The following is a 10339-nucleotide window of genomic DNA, read 5'->3' on the forward strand; positions in this document are numbered from 1 at the left end:
TTGCAATGGATTGATAACCAAGAATTACGCCTGTCGTGCTGTGAGGTTTATCAATAACACTCGCAGTAGTGTCCTAAGTCACGGAAAATGTATCAGTCCCGAAGTGTGCGATTGCCGACGTCCACACCCGAAACCAAACTATTTTTATCCGGATGGTCCATATTGCAAACGTAAGTCATTAAACTAATACACATATTAATCTAATGCAGGAAAAAACTGATTATATGGTAGCTGACAGAAACCGTTAAGAAAATAGCACCACCGCGTAACAAATTGCTATTTATTTAAAGAAAGTAATATTGAAAAGGAATTGAATATACGGCTTTTTATCAGTTATATAGATAAATATATAGAATTCTTTCGTTGCCATCTAAATGGTCAACTTTGGTATCATGGCAAATTGACACGGTTTGATAAAAACTATTAAATTGAATACATCTACAATGGTTATCTTTTAAAAAAATGACAAACTACATCAAGTACGTTTGCAACTTCTATTAGTGTTTGAAAATTTTATGCAGCCCAGTGTTTGTTTACACATAGTTCATAGATGTCAAAAAATCGAGCATCTGTAGGATAAACTAAATTATATGCTGAATGTTCCTGAAAAAAGTTCATCTGATAATTCAATTTTTTTAATTCTAAACTGACGCAAACGCCATTTTATTGTCAAATACCCCCCCCCTCCCTTTTAGTACAAGTTACTGCATCATGGAAAATATTTAAAGAAAATGAAACTCTTGCAAATTTTCCAAATACGTACTGTAACGTCAGCAATATTTGAGAAGGGCTCAGTTTTCAAGAAGATCTTAGGTACATGTACAATACACCATCGAAGTGAAATTCCAAGCGGTGTCTACCAACATACATAATCATGTGAACTTGTCAGTTCTCTTATTTATTTCAAAAGGCTTATTCAATTAGTTTTTACAAATATTAATAATTATTTCTTTCTCTTTTAGCCACTATTTAATTAAAATCACAAAAACTATCTCGATATAGTAGTAAGGTAATTCCACTATATTGACTGGGTTTTTTTTTTCAAATCATATTTGTATTTTGACTTTAGTACAAGTTTAAATTCACAGATTGAGTATTTTTTTATGAAAGGTACAGTTAAATGTTCTTATACTAGTAATAACATATTCATACTTAACAATTCTAAACCAAAATATCAATAAAAATCAATTCTGCTGTAGTTGGTTTCATTTCTAGATTAGCTGTCATTGCTCTACGTAACCTGAAAAATTCAGCGGACAAATTGGTATTGGTCTTCGTTCGTCTTCGTGGCCCGTTTGTTATGAAACTATTTTACATTTTTAACTTTTTTTTTCAGAAGTACAGGAAAAACGGTTACCATAATATACAATTATTGACTTGGGTTTACGCAAATTTGTCCCAAGGGAGCTAACATAATCAATGTTGCCCGAAAACAAAGTCAACATTTGATTTGTTACATGAATATACAAACCAAAATCAAGATATTATTTGAAAACGCCTTAACTTTCTCAGCTCAACATATCTAGAATTCACGAATTCAAGTTTTCGCAAAGTCAATTTCTATAAAAAAAAAAAAAAAAAAAGTCTGTCCCAAGATATCTTTGCAGCACGTTTGAGCAATTTTTGATAAGAATACTCATACCTGTGAAAGAAATGCACTTGAAATCGATGAAAGGGAAAATTTCCAAGTTATCTTCATTGACGCATTATTGATTTTCACTCGGAAAAATTCACAGGAACGAAAACAGATTTCTTACGGAGATTTATAATGGGGAATGTTTACATCTCTTGTCCATTCGGAAGACACTAGGAATACCTCGCGCAATTTTTCAACGTTAACGCTGCTGCAATACAAAATTCCCATAGACATTACATTTTTTTTAGCCGTGTATTGAAACCTGATAAGCTAAAGGGAGCGTTTTAACGGAGAAATCTTAGAAATTTTTCATACTTTTGAATGAACATCATTTGAACCCTGAAGTATTTATAAATAGCAAAATGCGAACCGAGAATATCTTAGGACAGAGTATAATTTCGTCGTCATCAAAAGGTCACTGGTGATAATCCTCCACCCTTAGGAATTAAGCTACAGGTGTTTTACCTGGTTTTACCTTTTCAGTAATTTGCAAATCTCTTCGCAAACCGCCGCATTGCGTGTCCGTTGTTTAACTTGGAACGAGACTAAAGACAGCTCAATGAACACCATTTGACCTTTGCTCTGGCGTCACACACTCACAAAGTGAATGTAAACTAAACAATCAGGATTATAAGCACATATAGGTCTTATGCGTGGTTTTACACACTGACGTGTACGATTAACATATTTTTTAAAATGTTTAACTGCAATGTCACAAAAGTGAAGAAAGTGTCAATGTATTGTTATTTTAAAATATATTTATACTTGTTTGCGTAGAATACTATGTACCCCCATGGCCACCCACTCCCGACCCTACGTTAAGCTTTTATTATAAAGCAATCTGCTGAGTAAAACACACACAAACCTCTTTAATTATTAAGCCTATGTCTGCATCTTGTAGTGTACTCTTTCAACATGCAGCGCCATCTTCCCAACCTATGTCTATGGTGGGTTGATCTTCCACTAGCCAACCCAATAATCATACAATAACTTTTGCATTCATTACAGGTTTCCTGTAACTAAAAATACCCACTTCTGTACTTTACTATGTTTAATTTGTATAATCTGATGAGCTGCAAAGCTTAAATAAATAAAGAATGAATGAATGAAAGAATGAATGAGAATAATTTTTAGGTAAAATTGTGATTTTACTGTGAATTTATTTATTGTAGTAATTTAGTTACTGATCTATTTTTTTTCAAACATACACCACTGGATTGAATGACAGCATGTACAATAGAATACTATTACCTCGGGGATATGTTGTTGATAAAAGTCTCAAACTTTATGTTAAACAGTCCAAAATATGCATTTGTTTGTGCATTATGGTTATAAATGTACCCCTCTGCATATATGAAGGAATGCGTCAACATACATTAATAAAACTCGCTAATAAATGTAGAGTATAAAATAATTATAAATAAAGACAATAGTCATATATTTAATTGTTTGAAAAGATTAATATATTAATGAAGTATATTGTAGTACATGTGCAATTTTGGGGGTAAAATTCTAAACAGTTATTTTAGGATGGAACAATATTTTATTTATCAAGTAGGTCTGAAGTGCAAAATACTTAGATTTTAATATTAATTATATGTACATGTAAAAATTAAAGATAAATATAAGTGTCTAGTCACGTATGGTCACCGATTTTGTTTATATTCCAGACATAGACTCACCTAGATATAAAACGCCAAAAAATAAATTAATAAAAACCAGTAAAAGTTGGGTGCTTGGGGTAACCGTTGCCATGGTAACTGAGACTAACGATAGAAAAATGCCAAAACTTACCTACTTTGAGGCCATTTCAGAAGGTTTTGCCAAATAGTACAAACTATTTAAGGCATAAAACAACTTAAGTCTTATGGTCAATCTTTATTTCATAGAAGAAAATTTATGAAGAAACCAATACTTTTAAAATGTTACTATGGAAACCGTTAACAAACTTCAATTTTTTTTAACAAGTCGAAATGGTAAACTATTTATTTTTATATCCTTGTCAATGTCGATGTAATATACATTTTATTATGAAAATTGATATCCGTTGCTATGGTCACAAGACTAAGAAATAGGAAATTTGAAAAAATTAAGGTGACTTTGATATGTTGTAAGTCCTAATCTTACAAAATTTTAGCGATTGTTCTTGTTGGAACTTAAAAAATTATACCTTAATTTTGATTTTATATCTCAAAAAGCCTTTTTAAGAAACACAGAAGTGCTATGAAAATTAAATTTGAATTGTCAATCACACAAAAATTGAAAAACCCTTTGCAACAGCTTTTGTTTTTATAATTTTCCTGATTTTTTTCAAGTTGCATTAAAGTTTGAGATTTTTTCTCACCAGTAAATATCAAATATTTATACTTAATATGATAGTAAAACCCATTGAAAATGCCTCAAAATAACAGAATTTCTCTTTTTTGTTTAGTTTGTTACCATAGCAATGGTTAGCAACATTGAAATTCCTATTTGCAAAATATTAATAGTGTGTACAAAATATTTCAATATTTGCATTTTAGATTTATATTAAATGAAAAAAATTATATTTTGAAATCTGTTTAGTAACAATTGAAACGCTTTAAAAATATTTATTTCTACATAAATGTTTTTCTTTAATTTCACTTGAACTATGAAAATTTTGTTATAATAAAATAATAAATGGGTTATAATATCGGAAGTGATTTTCATCATAGATGCATGGACAGTGCATTCATTTTGTTTTTAAAGGTGCATGTCTATCCTTTATTCTATTGGAACATAGCCAAGGGAAGGGGATTGGAGTGTTTAGCACTTCTTAAGGTGGCTCGACACACCGATGCATTATTTAATGGATCGATGAAGAATCATTTTTGAGAAATGAATATACACTGTACAAAAATGAAACCTATTTTGACTTCCAATTATTTTATATGAATTTTTTTTTTGTATTTTTTGATAGAAACCAGAAACATAATTTAGGTTGCGAAGTTAATACCTAAAAGCTAAACACTTGGTATCAATCAATGCACAGTACAATTATCTATAAATACATATCAAAGACGGCCATATAAACTTTATAGTATTTTTGTTAAAAGAATATTTATGAACATGAAAAACAAGAATTGTAGATATTTTTAAAAAAATCTATGGATAAAAACTGCAAATTAACTGTTACTGGCAATAAACAATTGCTGTACATTCATATTTCTACAAGAAATTGAAACGAATTTGTGAAATTAAACACAAATTGGGAAATTTAAAAATCGAACCGATCCCGATTGTAATTGAATTGATCGAGAGCAAAATCATATAAAGTTAGAATGTATCACAATTTTTAATAAATTTAAGGTTGTTTAGCTGTAAAATGGTCTGGTAAATTACTGACTTTATGAAATAATATCAATTACTCAGAATAAACTGCAGTATTTTTGTAAAATTTTAATTTTACATTATTCTGATCGGGATCAGTTTTTTTTTCAAATTTTTTCGAAATTTGATAAATAGCAAGTTTTATAAAATTTCGCATTTTTGTTTCAATTTCTTTGTAAAATATCATTGTTCAGAAAGGACTTTATGTGACCGTATGTTATTCTTTAATTTTATCCAAAAGCAATACCAAGGTTTAAGCTCTAAAATACCCTGTTTGTCCTCAAAACAGTTTTCCAATTTCACTGAAAAGATGCCCAAAAATCATATAAAATATCTTATTCAGTATCTGAAAGATCGGATTCTTGATGGTAATGTATTCATTTTCCACCTATAATAATTTGATAAGACATTCATGAAACTAGTCGTATTTCTGGACTAAATGACTTTTGGAACAAATCTGGTATGCATATTTAATAATTTTTATTTAAATATCTTTCGATTAACGCCTTAAACCTTTTAAATCGAGTTTAGGAGCAAATAACATCGATAAATGTCAGTCATTTGATGATCGAGTTAATTTTTTTTACACGAAATCGCGACCAATATGGCGGCACCCAAAAGTTTTTTAAGCCCTTAGTATCCCTGATTCAGCTTTCATTTTCACTGATTTTCTTAAACATGCGTGTTTTATTTTCTTAAATAAAACGCTTTGCGAGACGGGCTCTTGCTATGCTCGGTATGAACATTAAAATCATAAAATATATTGAGATTATGTTATTTTTCTTAACACAACAAAATTTTTGGAATATATATAATCCATAAGATACTATAACATATCATAAAATTCGTAGATACCTGGCAGAATCATTCCTGAGCTTCTAACTTGTTTTGTAGAAAGCGTCGTTTTAATATTTTGAGGCATTTTCTGATATCAAACAATAAATATTTAATATCAATAATTCAAAATATTGATAATCAAAAATTATTTAAGGATGTAAGAAAATCATATCTTGATATTAGAAATTAGAACTATTGATATCAAAAAATGATTTTCTGATATCACAAAAATGATTTTTGATATAAAAAAATCAAGTACATTTTCTTACATAAAAAAATCAAATTATTGATATCAGACTTTCAAAAATTTACTATCAACTTATTGTAGTTAGGCAATTCAATCTTACATCAAGGGAGTTTTTTTTAAATACGTGAAATGTATTTGCCATTTTATTTGAATTTCTGATATTAAAAAATATAATTCTTAGCTTGGTATTAAAAAATCAGTTTGAATTTCTGATATAAAAACATATTTTCTGATATCAGAAACTCGATTTTTTATATCAACAAAAAATTTCGTGATATCGGAAAATTCCATAAAAAATATTAAAAAGGCGCCCAATACTAAAGTGAAAGGAGAGGTTTAAAAGCTGCATTCCTTTACTTGCCTTTTTTGATTGCCTAATTTTACGTCACTTTGTTTTGGATCTCGAAGATTTATTTACGGCACCGTTTACGAATCAGCAAGTTAGAAGCGATTGATTGAAATAAAAGGAATGTGCTCTAGATATTATACTTAGCCGGCCAGTATCAAACAAATATTGACCAGTCAATATTTTTTGGATGAGCTAATATAACATTTATTGACTATTTGTCTATATCGAGTTATATAATGAGAATATTCTTTTGAATATAACAATTTGTTTCAAAGCATCTTTAGAGTAACAGGGATCTAAATATCATTGTAAAATTTATGACCTTACCACCCTTGGCCTTATGAACAGGACCAAATATTTAAAAAAATATACAAGTTAACCAAAATATTTTTTCCTTGTCCCACACTAAATGCATGGTTATTATGCTTATGAAACTTTCTAACAAAATTGTGAAATTCATTGCTCCTTGGTCATGGCTTTAAGCCCTAGGGCGGTGCCAATATGGTCATATATTGAAAATTTATTTCTTTTTTGAAAATTGAATGCACGCTTATGATGTTCATAAAGACATGTGTCTACATTGTGAAATTCATATCTTCTATGTCGGGGGTTCAGGTCCTTGGGTAGGACCTACGAAACTACTGAAAATTAAAAACAACAACAATATTTTCTTCTTTACTTTTACAGTAGTAGAAGATAAATTAAATGTATTTTTATTCTTCCTATAATGTCCGTTTTTAAATTGTGCAATTGCCTGCCCAGGGGGCGATGGTTTAAATAATAAAAGCGGGGCAACAGTTAGAAGAGTTTCCAATTACAATGCAAACATGAGACTCCCTGAAATATCTGTCTATTGACAAATAATATAGATAACGATGAACGCAGGCAAACCAATCGCCAAAGTATGATCCGCTTTTATTTAAATCACTCCATTTAAAATGTGCCGATGTTTAAATGTTGAAATGTTTATGCTTCGCATCTAAATCCTGGTGTTAACAAAATAAGTTTCTTTTCCTTTGTTTAATTTTATGATAAAAAAATTCAACTGCAGGGTTCACATTAGATGTTCAATAACCAAGAGTTGACTTACGCCCTTTAAACAGAAATTTCTACCGACAGTCGTTAAGGTATCATTGCAAAAGCTTGACTTTCACGCATGGCGTGAAGGTGTATGTCTGTATCAGTGTATGATAATATTCTTTCGGGAGAATATCTGATGAATAAATTTTTCGAGAAAAAAAAAACCCAAAATAAAATTGGATTCACGTATGTTTTGCAGGTATAACGTTAAAAAGTTGTTTTGCTAATGGTGAATAAATTAGAATATACTACATATTGAATATTGAATAATCATTTTTTGAAAGATGATCTCATAACTGCAACGGTAAGTGCACATAAATTGAATAATGCGCGCTGATGCATTTAGGATGTTTGCAATCACTGTTGCAGTTATGAGACCCTACTTTATTTTAAAAAAAAATACTGATTCCTTATGCGTAAATTTAACACAAATCAATCAATGAAATTGAATAGGGCAAAGAAAGTGAAATATCCAATGTAAATATAACATTTTTGCAAGACAGCTTTTAACTGATATGTTTGTAAATTACTTTTGTAAGTTAAAACCAATCATAATAAATACGTTTCAACAGGCAGCTAATTTTACAAATTTTGATTCAGAATATACTAAATTGTATTTTTAAAAGCCTGCCCAGAAATATCCCACTGTCTTGAAAACCAATGCACAGCTCTTGGGAATAACCATTGTGTGAAATGCGATGGAGAAGTAAAGCCTGATCCACCATTCTGGGCTGCTTACACAAGACGACCAAGTGTTAACAAACTTTGCCAACGTACGTATATTTATTAAAAATATATTTGTCAGCTAAAACATGTTTTATACACCAATATTTTTTATGTCTAACCAATAAGTACATTTCATCTATGAAAGAAAAATAGTTGGCTTAAACATCAATATCAAGCAATAAGCACATCGTACCCATAAAAGGGAATGCAGAATGCTAAATTAAAATTACATGTATAAAGGAAAAGTTAGCCTTACCTATCATTAAGATGAACGATATTTATGTGTCTTTGGAGGAATATTAAAATTAAGATTTTATTGAAAAATATACGTACATTTTTACGTAAAACAATTTGTCTCCCCCCCCTCCCCTCAACACACACATTATGAAAATCTAACGTCAGTGTCCCCCCAAATACACAATAAGTCTAAGTATCGACCGCATTTTTTCTTGTTCTGACCATAAATGCAATACATACCCTACAGTTAAAAGTACTTGTATAATCGGTACTAAAGTTTTTTGTGTTATTTACAACGTGTATATTGAATTAAATATCACTAGTACTTTTTTTTCGAAAGAGGCGTGTTCCTGGAGGAGCGATAGCACTAGATGTTATCCTGGGAAATGTGAACAGGAGCTTGCAGCAAACTGTAAATGTTCAAAGGGATTTACCGGACGCCATTGTGAAATAAGTAAGTTACTAGATATATCTGTAGATAAAGTTTAAAAAGAAACTGCACACACTTAAGGGGGATGTGTGGGCATCTTACATTGTATATATTAGGATTATTAAGAAATATTTTAGGATCAAAATATGATATTTCTTAAAGTGGATTGTTTCTGCTAAAAACAAAAACTGTTTTCAAAAGTTAAAAAGCAATAAATATGAGGCTTTACATGTTGCTTTGATTGTAAAAGCACCGTAATATTAATGATTCTGAACGGTTTGCCTTTCTCAAACGTGAATATAAGTATTAAACAGCAATATTAAGATATGAACTTGGTTGGTACGTGATCATTTCTTCTGAGAAGCCCTTTGGGCTTCACATGATTTGATCACGTGACCGACCAATTCCATATCCCAGTGAACTTTTTAAATTGCTGTATATTTCTTAATTGATTTCCTCACACTTTACATGCAAAAAATATATGGAATACCGGGAAATACTAGTCAATAATGTAGAATGCTTAATAAGAAACTCTTAAAATTGGATTTTTAACGGTATGCAACAAAACAATATTATCATATGTACCTTGAGTTTTAACCAATTGATTTGTTTTTTTGCAAGTTATTTTTCTATTTAAAATGTCCTGCCTTTTTAAAAATCTAAATAATTGCCTTTTTCGGATGTTCATAGAATAAAAAAAATCATTTTTATTTCAGTGCAAGATTATGCTCAAATCACGGATAACGTGTGTTCTCTTAAAATCGGAGATACTGAAGTATTAAACAATCCTGAAGATCCAAATGACGTAAACTCAACGCAAACTATCTGGACAAAGGAAACGGGGTGGCAAATAGCTGTCACTAAATGGAGTTCTTTTTATAAAACTATTGCTCCCTCTAAAGTTCCATATGTTGAAGATTTCCAAGTCGGATTAGTGCATGCAAGGACAAGTTTAAAACACATATCAGGAAAAGGTTAAATAATACTCATTTCTAATCAGTGTTGAAATTTTAGAACATATTTATTCAAAGTTATCAAAGTTGTTGATGTTCGACTTGTTTTCGTTCAAACATACATATATTAGTACATGTGCTATTAATATGATTTTTTATCAGAGAAAAAAGAAAATTCGTTTTGAATCAGATTTCATCTTTTTATTAATCAAGTTTTATATATATTTAGATGAAAGGGGAATTGTACTCACCAATAACTGCCCAGGTCCATCACATGACGCTCCAAAGATGGACACGCTTACATGTAACCATGAATTTCAAATAAGTGAAAAAATGTCATTCAAACACAATGATACGTAAGTAAATTATGTAAATCAATGAAGTTCTTGCCATTGTATATATAAAAGATTTTGATATATCTTAATATATCTTATTTTAGATAAGTGATGAATAAGAAAACTATCATATAATATTATAGGCTGATATACACCAT

At 30.1% G+C, this 10339-nt stretch overlaps 1 long non-coding RNA gene across 1 annotated transcript; it reads left to right on the plus strand.

The window, feature by feature from the left end:
* Positions 1–8132: 8132 nt before the first annotated feature.
* LOC136276184 (uncharacterized) lies at positions 8133–9854 on the plus strand. Its single transcript, XR_010714609.1, has 3 exons — positions 8133–8273; positions 8804–8917; positions 9610–9854. It is a non-coding gene; the product is annotated as an uncharacterized lncRNA (long non-coding RNA).
* The last annotated feature ends 485 nt before the right edge of the window (positions 9855–10339 follow it).

Source organism: Magallana gigas, chromosome 6 (assembly GCF_963853765.1).
Source record: "Magallana gigas chromosome 6, xbMagGiga1.1, whole genome shotgun sequence".
Lineage (NCBI taxonomy): Eukaryota > Metazoa > Mollusca > Bivalvia > Ostreida > Ostreidae > Magallana > Magallana gigas.